The sequence below is a fragment of the Elaeis guineensis genome, chromosome 1, assembly GCF_000442705.2.
Source record: "Elaeis guineensis isolate ETL-2024a chromosome 1, EG11, whole genome shotgun sequence".
NCBI lineage: Eukaryota > Viridiplantae > Streptophyta > Magnoliopsida > Arecales > Arecaceae > Elaeis > Elaeis guineensis.
Genome location: NC_025993.2, coordinates 155701679 through 155715646, shown reverse-complemented (window position 1 = coordinate 155715646; position 13968 = coordinate 155701679).

The window sequence follows — 13968 nt, the reverse complement described above, 5'->3', positions numbered from 1 at the left end:
TGACCTCTTGCCTGGACGTTAACCACGAAGATGTCGGATTGTTTAGTCACAAAAACCGGGGGAAAAAAAAAAAGCTTGTCCACACTTTGCTTGCTAGTTATTTTTTCTAGGGTAATTAATAAATATCTCCCTATATTTTTACTAGTTTTACAGATATCCTCCTACATTTAAAATTTAAGCAATATCAATCTTGCATTTAACAGAACGTTGCAATTTGACTTTCCGATAACCCAAGTTGGATCTGAGACTCCCGTCGGCGATTACGTGGCACTATTTTTGCCATAGATGGCTTACGTGGTCGATTTTATCTGTTTGACTTGACCCTCTCTCAATTTGGTGCCAAACTTTCAGTTATTAACAGAAATTTCTTCATCTCTATCCCTCTCCCTACTCCCTGCTGTCTCTATCCCTCTCCCTACCTAGGTTTCAGACGGATTAGAGATGAGTTTATCCTCGTCGAGCATGTGGAAAGGAGAACGTCAGCCATTAGTGCAACCCCAAAGATGTGCCGTTGCCGTCTTGCACCCGTGAGAAAGACATCGTAGACATCTATGAATTCAAGAAGGAGATTTTGGGCATGCCCTAATTATGAGGTAAGGAATTTGATTTTTTTTTGTGTTTTACTCGATTTGAGGATCATGGATATTTACGAATCCATATTGCAGCCGTGGTTGTTTTCTTTCTTAGATTGGTGGAGATTACAATTATTTTCAATGGTTAGATCCGAAGTTGGATGGGCATGCATTCAAGATTATCCATAAATTGCAGAAAAGGATTGATAGGTTGGAGGCTGATAAGTAGGTCTTGCGGGTGGAGAAGAAAAATTTGAAATCTAAGATATCTAACCTTGAAAAATAGATGGCTGATCTAAAAAGACAAGTTAATATTTGGAAAAATAGGAACGGATGTAATATGCTTGGTGTTTTTGATTTTTTAATCATGTATTTGCTGATTTTCTTAGTCTATAGACCTAATGTTTCATTTTGTCAAACATCCTTGTCATGATAGTGTATGTCTTCGTATAAGGGTTTGTAAGCTGAAACAAGATTGTATTTGGCATTATCTATCAATGTATCTCTGCCAGCACATTGATGTTTTAAATGGCACAAGATTGTTTAAAGATAATATAAGATTTATAGGTTTACAGATTCATAGAAACATGCTGTTAGGTTCTACAATGTGACAGGTTTTAATGCTCCTGAAACCTACTATCAGGTTTTACAATGTGAATAAATAGTTAGGAAACATCACTGCATCAGTAATTGTTGTATCTGCCATACTATAAACTAAAGAATAAAACACATAGAAACAACACATGCAATGACATAATTTCCTAGCAATTAGCAGCCTCTCTCTGAAACCTGCATGGATGCAATGACATATTTGATTGAACACATTCAGCTCTCTCTAAAACCTACTATTTTTTTTTCTATTGAGATATATGTAAGGTCATTGTAAATAATTTTGTAGCAATCAGCAGCCTAGTACTAATCCCCTATTTCAATATTATTCACATTGTCCAAACGACAACTAGTTTGACAGACATTAATCAAAGAGTCAAATTTATTATTAATCGCCAGCCAAAATCCAGTTATACTCAATAAAATCCTAACTTCACTTTCAACAAACTGGATAATATACAGAACATATGAATCTACTTTCACATTCAACAAAACTAAAAAATATACAAAACTTAAAAATCCAGGTTAAAAATATATCACTGTGTCGTAATACATCCACAAAACATAGAGTTGATTCATTCATTCAATAAACATTGAAAATTCTCTCAGTTCTCCCCTTCACAGATTCAATTTCATTTACGACCAGGATGATGGCTGTCTTGAGTTGGGAGACTGCTTTCTTGGCTTGAAATGATCCCTTGACCGACAGCATTGGCACTTGAGTTGGGAGCTCGTCCACCTCTTCTAGCTGCAAATTTCGATCTCCTCTTTCTCCCAGGATCTTACAAAAAATGACATACATTATTAGTTTCTATATAAATAACCATACGACATGAACAAAAGCTACATTGTTGACCTTATATACAAGACCAAATCCAGTGGTGTTTTCAATATATGTGGGGCCACAACTTGTATGAGCTTCACCTCAAACCTGCATAGCATATTTCTGTATAAATAACTCATATCATAACTCAAAACGTGATAATAGTGGATCTTACCTCTCTATCCATGTCTTTTCTCTTCTTATTTTTTCTGATTTTTAGGCCGGCCTTCCTGGCATCTTACATGTTTTGTAATTGTGCCCACATTGCAAGCAATTTGCACATCTAACGGAATGGAACCTAACTCTGACCCCAGGTTGCTTTCTAAGCTCATCTGCACCTCTTTTCCTATTTTTCCTTGGTCTTCCAGATTGCTTCTTAACCGTTGATGGATCAAGAGGCTCAAAACTTGTCTTTACCCACTGTTCCTCGCTTGGAATAGGATAAATCATTGGCTCATAGGCTTGTATATTGTTCTCTTTCTTGTAATAATAACTTACATACAGCTTTGGCATCTGCTTTAATGCATATATGACAGCAATAACATGTTTACATGAAATGCCTGTGAGTCCCCATTTGTTACATCCACAAGTCCACCTATTTAAATCAACGCAAAATGCCTTGTTCGAACAACTAACCTAATATACCATATTTCTAGCATAAGTGGTTTTACAAATATTGGATGCTGCTTTCTCTTTTTCAAGCTGCCTTTGAGCACTTGGTATTATATCCCACTCAATGCTTAAACTGCTATCTCTTTTCAACTGAAATCTCTACATAAGTGTTGTTCTTATCCACTCTACCATGGTCAAAACTGGTTTATCCCTAGCATCCATAATATAGAAGTTAAATAACTCACATAGGTTATTCACTATTAGATCTACCTTGCATTTTGGGTTGAATGTATGCCTTGCCCATGTGTCCTTATTAATGGAGGCTACATATTCATAAGCTAATTTCGACTTCAGCTTGAGTTTCTCCATAGCAATGTTGAAGTCATGTTCTGTATATGCAGATGTTGCCATCCATAGATCATCTTTTAAGGCTTTCCCCCTATGTCCTCTATCCTTGAAATTAGTGTACAAATGTCGAATGTCGAATGTGAAGAAAAAAAAATCTATTTCTCACGGATAACCAGGGTTGCATCTAAAAATTTTCTACATATCTAACTAAATAAAGATCAAATCTTTATTTAAATTGCAGTGGATTGAGGATCAAATTTCAAAAACTTGAATTCAAGCCTTCGCATAGGCCTGGATCTGTAGGCTCTCTACTTCGCGCACACGCCAGACTCTGCGAAAGGTGGGATGAACTTCTGATCGAAGCACCTTTGCAAGGCCACCAACGGAGGGAGGAGAGGTGCTGGTGTGATGCCTCACACCAGCAATGGGGGACACCCAAGGAGGGCCCATGGCATAGAGAAGAGGGACGGCAAGGAGGAGGACATGCCAAGTGGTGGGGCGCCTACTAGCTCTCATGCCTCTCTCTCTTTCTTTCTTTTTTTACTTTTGATTGCTATTCATCCATAGGTAAAGATCCTCTCTATTTATAAATGATTCTCATGACCTAATAAGAATAGGACTTCTAATTCAAACAAGCTTTGAATCAATCTACAACTTATCAAAGGAGGACTCCTATATGAGATAGGATTGGTGCCTTATATGGCGCCCACTTTGCACCCACGCCCACACCCATGTGGGATGGCCCACAACTAGCACCATATCAGGTACTGGTCAGCCATGGTGGAGAGAGAATCTCAATGAAAATGGGCTCTAAGGATCTCATCCAGAATGGATCCAATTCGAATCCAATTCGAAGCTGATTTGAAATAATTTCGAAAGACTGTCAATCCTAAACTGTTTAGAACTTTAAGACCAAGTATAACTTAAAATTTTAAACCCAATTAAATCTAATTAAATCATATCTAACCTAAAATTAATTAGAACTTAAATCTAATCTCTTATAGGCTCTTTGGATCATAGATCAAAAAATATTCATCTCCGGGATTGAACCTGAACCTCATGTGTAGTACTAGTTAGACATAGTCAACTCTTCAATCTCATTTGATCTATAACTTAATTCTCAATCAAGTTAGTCTATATGTTCAATCAAATCAAGTACTTTAAAATTGGATATATGAACATAGGTCAATACTTTTCTACATCGTCTGACTTGTGTGCGTGACTCCATAGGTTCGAATACTAAGCCAGTAGCATAAGAATCAATTTCTGTACCAATCGAAGATACCATCTGACAATAATTTTCGATATTCGGATAGGTCGAATAATCGCAAAGAAATATTTCAGAACCTATGCATATAATTACAGCATAATTCATCTCTTTGATTCTGAATGCTCTAAAATAATCTAGGTTTAACTGTCAACCCAGAGTGCTTCATCCATATTGTATTTCAACCTTTTAAATTCATCTCATGGATTATCCTAGCCAAAACTTTACTAAATTGAAATACAGTGATACATCAACTCTTATAATCCGGAGGGATCAATCCCATCTTGATCCACACACAGACTTCACAAGTACTTGACTATACCCAGTAGCCTTCTGTCACTGCATTAGAAATTCAGATAGTTTGGTACCAAAGCACAATGAGTTGCTTGCAAGTCACTATGGTAATCTTAGGTCTGAGGGACATTTATGCCCATACACTTTGCAAGCAGCTCTTGACTGCAGAATGCTCAGCAAGTGAGTCACATGTTCAGTGATGATGTACTCCCATATCTCATCTGTATGCCATACCAGTGTCGCCACACTCTTTGATTAAGAGGATAATCAATTCATATGGCACACAATGACCTCCACTCAATAAACATCATCGTACTGTAATTACATATCATTTGATCATGAACTTATTTAAGAACTATATGATAAATCCTCTCTTTATCGATTACTAACATAGTTCTAAAGATTTCATCACAACACAAGAGTTTTACGAGAAAGATGCAATTTTGTGATGAATAATATCAAAATAAATTTTATTTATCAATAAATAATTCATACACAAAGAAAAACTCAATCATCTCACTATTGGTTTTAGGACACAATTTTCAACAACTTTCACTTAGACTAAAGCCAATCGGGACAGTATCTTATACCCATCTTTCATTTGAAATTATCGAACTCTTTGATCTTGAGAGCTTTAGTAAAGGGGTCGGCTAGGTTCTCCTTTCTGTCGATCTTCTGAAGCTCAATATCACCTTGATCCATGATCTCTCATACGAGATGATAGCGACACAGAATATGCTTGGTGCGCTAGTGTAACTTTAGTTTTTTCATCTGAGCTATGGCACCAAAGCTGTCATAGTATAGCAGGATAGGACCATCAACAGAAGGTGTAACTCTTAGCTCAGTGATAAATTTTTACAACTACACCGCCTCCTTTGCAGCATCAGATGCAGCAATGTATTCTGCTTCATAAACTGAATCGACCACACTGTGTTACTTGGAACTCTTCCAGAAATAACTTCTCTATTCAAGATAAATACGTAGCCTGATATACTTCTGCTATCATCACAATCTGATTAAAAATTAAAATCAGTATATCCTATAAGTTTCAGGTTAGTATCTTCATAGATTAGCTACTGATTTTTAGTATTTCTCAAATACTTAAAGATTGTCTTCATAATCTTCTAATGATTTTCTTCCGGTTCAGACTGGTACCTACTCACTACCCCTAGTGAATAAGCCATATCCGACCTCGTACACGTCATGACGTACATGATAGATTCCACAACTGAAGCATATGGTATTCTACTCATATGTTCTTTCTTTTGAGGGATTGTCGGACAATCATTCTTGAAGAGAATAATTTTATGGTCTATCGGAAGATAGTCTTTCTTGAAATTCTCCATATTAAATCGCTTTAACATGATATCAATATATATGGATTGGGTCAGTCCAAGTAACCTCCTAGATCTATTCCTATTGATCTTCATTTTTAAGATGTAGGATACTTCTTCCAAGTCCTTCGTGGAGAACTGTGATGATAACCACAGCTTCACACTCTACAAAATTGAAACGTCATTTTCTATTAACAGTATATCATCGACATACAGTGTAAGAAAAATGACTACAGAATTGGTAGTCCACTTGTAGACACAAGACTCTTCTCCATTCCTAATGAAGTCATACGTTTTGATCACCTTATCAAAACGTATGTTCCAACTCCTAGACGCCTGCTTAAGTCCATAAATGGACCTATTCAGCTTGCATACCTTTGATTCGTCTGTGGATGTGGATCTTTCAGGCTGTATCATATATACCTCTTCTTCTAGCTCCCGTTAATGAAAATAGATTTGACATCCATTTGTCAGATCTCATAATCTAAGTGTGCAGTAATAGCAAGCATAATCCAGATGGACTTGAGCATTGTCACAGAAGAGAACGTCTCGTCATAGTCAATACCATAACACTGACGATAATCTTTGGCAACTAGACGAGCTTTATAGGTCTCTACTTTTCCATCCGCTACTCTTTTCTTCTTAAAAATTTACTTACACCCTATGAGTTTTATCTTTTCAGGCAGATCAATTAGTGTCCATATACTATTGATCTCCATGGACTCCATCTTGGACTTCATGGCCTCAAGCCATTTTTGAGAGTCAGATCTTTGCATGGCTTTCATATATGTGATCGGGTCCTCATCATTCTCATCAAGTTCAATGGGATCACCATCTCGGATCAAGAAACTGTAGTATCTATTCGACTGATGCGATACTCTATCGGATCTCCTCAATGGTGCCTCTACTGGTCCGAATTCGATTCTTCAATCAAATATAATTCTATGTGTATCGGTCTTTCCAATTGTTGAACTTCACCAACTTCAATTTTACAGGCATTAGATCCTTCCCTTAGGAACTCTTTTTTCAAAAAGACTACCCTGCTACTGACAAACAACTTTTGCTCTATAGCGAGGTAGAAGTAGTATCCTTTAGTTTTCTTCGGATATCCTACAAACAAGCATTTATCAGTCTTAGGTCCAAGCTCATCTATTTTTAAATGTTTGACATAAGCTGGATGTCCCTAGACCTTAAGGTGTGAGAGCACCGGCTTACACCCATTCCATATCTCATACGGAGTTTTATCGATAGATTTGCTCGATATCTTATTCAGAATATAGCAAACAGTTTCTAAAGCATATCTCCAGAAGAAGATTGGCAGACTCGTAAAGTCTATCATGGATCAGATCATGTCTAACAAGGTTCGAGTCCTCCTTTTAAACATCCCATTATGTTGTGATGTTTCAAGAAGGATCTACTGTGAGAGAATCACATTCTCTTCTAGATATGTCAGAAAATCACTGATGAGGTATTCACCTCCTCGGTCAGACCGAAGGATTTTAATACTCTTCCCAATCTGTTTCTCTATTTCAGTACGGAATCGTTTGAATATTTTAAATGATTCTGATTTATGCTTCATAAGATAGATATATCTATACCGTGATAGGTCATCTATAAACGTAATTAAGTAATAGTATCCTCCTCTAGCACTTATATTCATAGGTCCGCATACATCAGTATGTATTAGACCTAGGACATCATTGGTTCTTTCACCTTTTTTCTTAAAAGATGACTTAGTCATTTTACCAAGCAGACAGAATTCACAGGTGGATAATGATTTACAATCATCTATTTCAAGAACACGTTTCTTGATTAATCTGTCGATCCTATTCTTGTTCACATGATCAAACCTACAATGCTAAAGGTAGGATTTACTGATATTATCTATTTTGGAAAGTTTACTGGATATGTACATTACACCAACAGACTGTGATATTATGTATATGTCATGTCTTAATTGTCTGCACATAATTGCAGTATCATTCATAATGATATCGCAAAAATCATCCTTTATTATAACCTTAAAATCAAGCTAGGCCAAAAGGCCTACAAAGATGATATTCATCAGAAAGGAGAGACAATAATGACAATCATCTAATATGATACTACTGAACTCGAAGACAAGCTGTAAAGTTCTAAATGTCAGAACTGGAACAAGGCTTCCATCTCCAACGTTCAGGAACCGCTCGTCCTCTTGAAACTTCCTACTTACCTGCAGTCTCTGTAATGAATTGCATATATTAATCGAATTTTTGATATCCAATACCTAGGTAGTAGCATCACAAATAGAGAAATTATAAAGAGTTATCATATAAGTATTTTGTGAAGCAACCGTTTGCTTCTTTCTCTTATTCTTAGGCCCGTTTGGGTCAAGAGTGGCTATGTAAAAAGAACAATTCCTCTTCCAATGATCCAGTATCTTACAAAAGAAGCATTCTGTCTGACTCTTATCGACTTTCGATGTTTTGCTCTGCTTAGGATCGACGACACAGGATTTCTGCACCTTCTTCTTCTTTCCTCTCCTAGAGGATCAATGACTTGTAGATGAACCTCCCATAACATGCATCAGCTCTTTCTGGAGCTGGTGGTTCTTCTCAAAAGTCTACAGTAATCCTAGCAAACCATGGTAGTTTACTGTAGGCTTCGTTATTCTGTAATGATTGAGAAAAGGTACGTAGAATTTTGGTAGCAAGTTGAGGATAGCATCCTTGCTTAACTGTTCATACAATGAAAAGTCAAGTTTGCTCAGACGTCCAATCTACTCAATCATGTATAGTAAATGATCAGTGACTGAAGCTTTCTCTTGCATACGAGCATTGAATACTGCGTAGAAGATTTTGTGTCTCTCCACATCCTCAGGGATGCCAAAGGGCTCATTCAATATTTAAATGATTTGCTCTGGCTGCGCATCTTCGAACTTATGGCTGAGTTCGTCGTTCATAGCTGTCCTCATCACACAATAAACAGTCATTCGGTCATTGAGCCACTTCAAGTAAATGTCTCTCACAGCACGAGGAGCATTGGTAGCAGGTTCTTCAGGTATCTCATTCGTAAGGACGTACAGAATCCTTTCATGCCTTAAGACGATCTTCAATTTTCGATACCAGTTATCGAAGTTGGGTCCTATGAGCTTATCATTATCTAACAGCATACGGAGGGATAGTGTGTTGGCCATAGCTGAAAGAAAAAATAAAAGTCTATTAGTATATGAATTATATTTTAATCTCAAAGACATGAACTTTAGTCTAAAGATTCTTATTTTGTATAAATTGATAGCCTCTACCTTCAACTCGAGAAATTATATTAATTTCTTAGTAGGTACTAGAATTCACACAGACTGTATTAGGGTCTGAGTGTGGCTCGATCAAGCCTAGTGCATCCATGGGTAGGTTCATAACCAATAGATTCTCCAAACAGCTTCTAGCAATTAGATTTTGCTCCAGGCACCTTTCAGCAGGCATGTGGCACCTCCACTGAAAATTCTGGTTAGATCCAACTATTAACATGACAATATCAAGTGAATTCAAAAAATAGATGTCTAGGCCCGAGTATGGCTCGATCAATCTGAGCATTGATCTGAAGGTATATTAAGATGGTGATGAATGATAATTCTAATATCTAATAGACACCAGGCGTATGGTGCCTTTAATACCTATTTGAAATATTAAACTTATTATCACGCACCTTAATAAGAGGCTATGAACAAGTTATCACCCTAACTGTATCATTTTATGGACCTAATAATTGAGAGGATTTGATTTTATTGATCTGAGAATAAGAGAAGAAGTTGACCTACAAGCGGTAAATCCTCCCACTGACTTTATCAAGTCGTATAGAGGATTAGACACAAGCTGGTCTAAAGACACTTGAATCAGTCATACTAATTAACCTGGATGGTATGGGTTAGCTCGAATCGACTAGTGACCTAAACAAAATATAATTTACCATATCGGCCAGGTAAGTGAGATCAGTGAGAGAGATATGCCATTAACTCGCCATAGACGCATCTAAATTAGTAGCTCCCAATTAAAAATCACTTGATCAAATCTACCAAACTTATCTTAGACACCAACTGGTTAATTAGTTTTGATTTGGTCCACCAAAAGATTCGGGCTCAATGATGGAGCCATGATTATGGTCCATTTATTAGGATCAAAAATATGGACTTGATCAAACTTCAACTATTGAAGTTGATCTAGAGAAATCTGACTTAATCTAATTCAACTCTTGAATAGATTTAATCAATTTCTCTACTTGATCTATATGTATTTCTAACCGTACATCTAACCCATTAGAAGTATTAGATGTGTGCCCTAGAAGCCAATCTTGGCTAACACATACCTTTCTCTAGGACATATTTTGTACTTGATAGACAGTCTTTGTAATCAATCATGTCTTATGTGTCCATGATTTATTCTAAAAATTAACAAAGATGATTTTGTATATTCTCAAAGTGTTGAGAATTTGAGACATACATCATTAGTGGTTAATTTTTAAATGCTCTCGATCGAAGGATCGTCATGGAGGATAGGAATCAATCCATTTAAGATCAGTGTACGGATCACCTCCCTTTAGGGCAGATGAGTCTCGAATTTACAGTGTAGAGGCACTGGAGTGAGAGTGTGGATGGTTGTTGGAGAATAACTTATACTGAGTGTGACCAACATGAGAAATCTCTTGGATATCTACTCACTCATCAATGATCTTCTCAATGCAGTAGTGGTGTGACAGGTCCTTTGATTTGCAGTGTGTTGGCTATTCGCAATGAGACTACATAGTTTAACTGCACATTCCCTTAGTCTCTAGCTATTCGGATCTTTATTGTGTATGTTGGCTATTGTAGGTTCAGATTTGCTGTTTGGAGTAGGATGCACCTAGATGGAATCTATCGACTTTAGTAGAAAAAGAGAAGTTCTATACGATTCGCAAGACTGAGTTAGAAAATCTCTGATCAGAGTAAGTGTGAATACTGAAAAAGAATTTCCACGAGATTCACAGATGAACTCGAGTTGAGCCAATCTAGCATATAACTGACGATGGAATTTGACGAGTTCTCCATGATCTCCGTCTAGTCGGGACTCACGATAGTGGGATTGTTTTACACGATAACTACACCTAGGGGTTTACTTTTTTATTCTACTGGATTGCACTATATGTTACTGACGTCACTGATAGATCGTGAGAACTCACTAAGATCATTTTTGGATCCACGATTTTTGTTAAGGTGAGTTAGAATCGTTTCAGCCCATCGAAAAGAGTTTCGATGATATTGTGATGGAGATCATGGTATGTCTCACTATCAAACAGAGTAAAATCTGAGGGGTCACACACAAAAAGAGTATTACCTGATCAATGACTTGGATCATTTCAAATTATCATTTGGATTGATAGTTTGAATTTTAGAAACTGCTAATTTGTAATCGTTATAGTTTTGACAGCTACTAATTGTTAACGCATGGACTTAATTATAATTATTATAATTTTTTTTTAAATTGATTAAATTATGAATTAAATTTTTATTAATTTAAATTTAATTTAATTTAATTTAATTTAATTTAATATTAATTGGGTTCAATTATTCAAATCAGATTTGGATTTCAAGCCTGATTGTATCAGGCTTGATAGCCTTTTCAAATTTGACTCATTTCGGACTTGATTTGAACTCGATTAGGGCCCAACTTGAATCAGAAGAACCTTGATTCAGAGAGTCTTGATCCTCTGAGACTCTCTCTCTAGATATCATGCCAAGAGAGAAGAGGAGCGATGGTTTTCTTGCCCCTTTTTTCTTTGTGCATGTGAAGAGAGGAGGGGCACCAATAGTTGGTGCCCTATCCTTTTGGGACTCTCTCTTTAGGACATCTATCCAAATTTGATTTGAATAGATATCTTATCAAGAGAACTATCTAATCTAATTTTGTTGGGTAAATAATATTATTTTGTGCGATAAAAAATCTTTGAAAGAAATGGGCGTGCGTTAAAATTGTTTGCGTGAGAGATCTCCCGATTTCTTTTGGCGCACCACTTATTTCATTCCTTTCTTACATGCTATACATTCCCTATTTGATAAGGTCTAATCTTTATCTCTAAGGGGCATGAGGGATAAGGGATGGCATGATAAATTTTTGAGAAAAAGATGGGAGGCTTGCGCTAAGAAGGAGAGGGTCTTCTTTCTTACATCACATCTTCATCCCAATGCCTCCTCTTGCTTTCTCCCCTTCATCCAATGCTCAAATCTGATAGTGATCAGATATAAGAAGAGAAAAGAGAGAGAAGAAGAGAAGAAGAAGGGTTTTTTTTCTCTTAATGATGATCTGGTTCAGATCCTATTGGATCTGAACGAAAGAGTTCGCACAGCGATCTCCTTCTTCAAGATCTGGAAGAAGAGATCTAGATTCAAAGATGAAGAACGAGATCTGCAAAGTACTAGCACATCGATAATCTCAGTATTTCGATCAGACATCTTTATGTAGACACCAGCAGAGATCGGATGCGTGCACGGCTACGATCAGAATCTGAGACATTCACAGGATCTGAGGTATGGAGATCCGATCTTCATTTGATTTTTCTAATGATTGCTTTTTCTTTTCAGATTTCAGATCATGGTTGCTTGTTCATATCAAAATTTTTATTATAATTTTTAGATCAGATCTGATATATAAATAAATTAAAAATATTTTAATTTATTTATTTTTACTGCTTTATGTTTAGAAAAAATTTTAAACTACACGTATAAAACTATAGTAGTTTTCTAATAGTAGTATCAGACTTAGGTTCTGATATGAATATGCAAACCCCTCAGATCTGAAATTTAATTTGTAGAAATCAGATATGAAGGTTAGATTGATGATCTATTTATTCTAAAATAAGGTTGCCCTGGTATAATCCTGTAATACTGAATGGTTGTCCTAGGATGATGTAGAACATCGATTAAGGTTAGATCTGATTTTTCTACACGCTGTAATATGGTTACAGAATTATTTTAGATCTAAAATTATTTCAGATCTAAAATAAATAATAAATTATTTAGATCTGAAATTGATCTTAGATATGAAAATATTAATTAAGATTTAATTTGAATCTAGTATGATTGCTGAAATTTTTGTTACATGCATAGATTCAATATTTTTATTCATATGTTTAACATGTGAAAGATAATTAGATCTGATTTTTAATTGATTACATATGTGATATAGTAGATTAAATTTTTAGTAGCTTAGTAATCGAATTGAGATAGTCACCATGACTGTTCGGTTATAAGATGATGAAAGGATTAAAGTCCCTCTCTGACCCATTCGATGGGTTCTCTCTTATGACGCATAGGGGTGCCGACTGTGATATTTCTTATGAAGATAAATAGTGAACGAAAAATTTGTATATGATATATATTTTAGATTTTAATCAGATTATGCATATATTTTTATATATTTTAGATCGATTAATATTATATTTGATATATTATTTTGACACACGAGCTAAAACTTAATTTCTGCAAAATTCTATATCCAAAATTTCAGACTTTGTTTGCATGAAAATATGAAACTGTGATCGGTATACTTGTGGAGTCGACCCGATTCTCAATTGGGTCGACTCGAGTTGTTAAGGTGAGTTGACTCATTTTTGTTGGAGTCGATTCAAGATCCCAGTAGGTCGGCTCATTTGCTGATGAACCGACTCAATTATGCAGGCTAGGTCTACAGATTTTTATTTGTCTCAGTGTGTGTTGACTCACTGTGATAAGTCAATTCGTATATCAGGATAAATCAACTCGATTCTGCGGATAAGCTCATTGTATGAGATACAATAAAATAGTTTTGATTTGAAAATATTTCGAGATCTAAACTTTAACCCATGTACATAATGCACTTAATTGAGATTAAGATTTGAAATTATAAGATTTAAAATTACAAATTTAAGATCTAAATTTCAATGTATAAAATATGGACTTTGGGTATGGGTTGAACAAATTAAGTTTAGAGACTAAACTACAACTAGGGTCGTTGATTAGATCAGGTTAGAATTCTTTCCAATTTTGAGCAATTGATCGAACCTAATCAAGAGTTGGTTAAGATTAGGTCAAAGGATTTTAAAATTGAATTTAGCTGTAGTTGA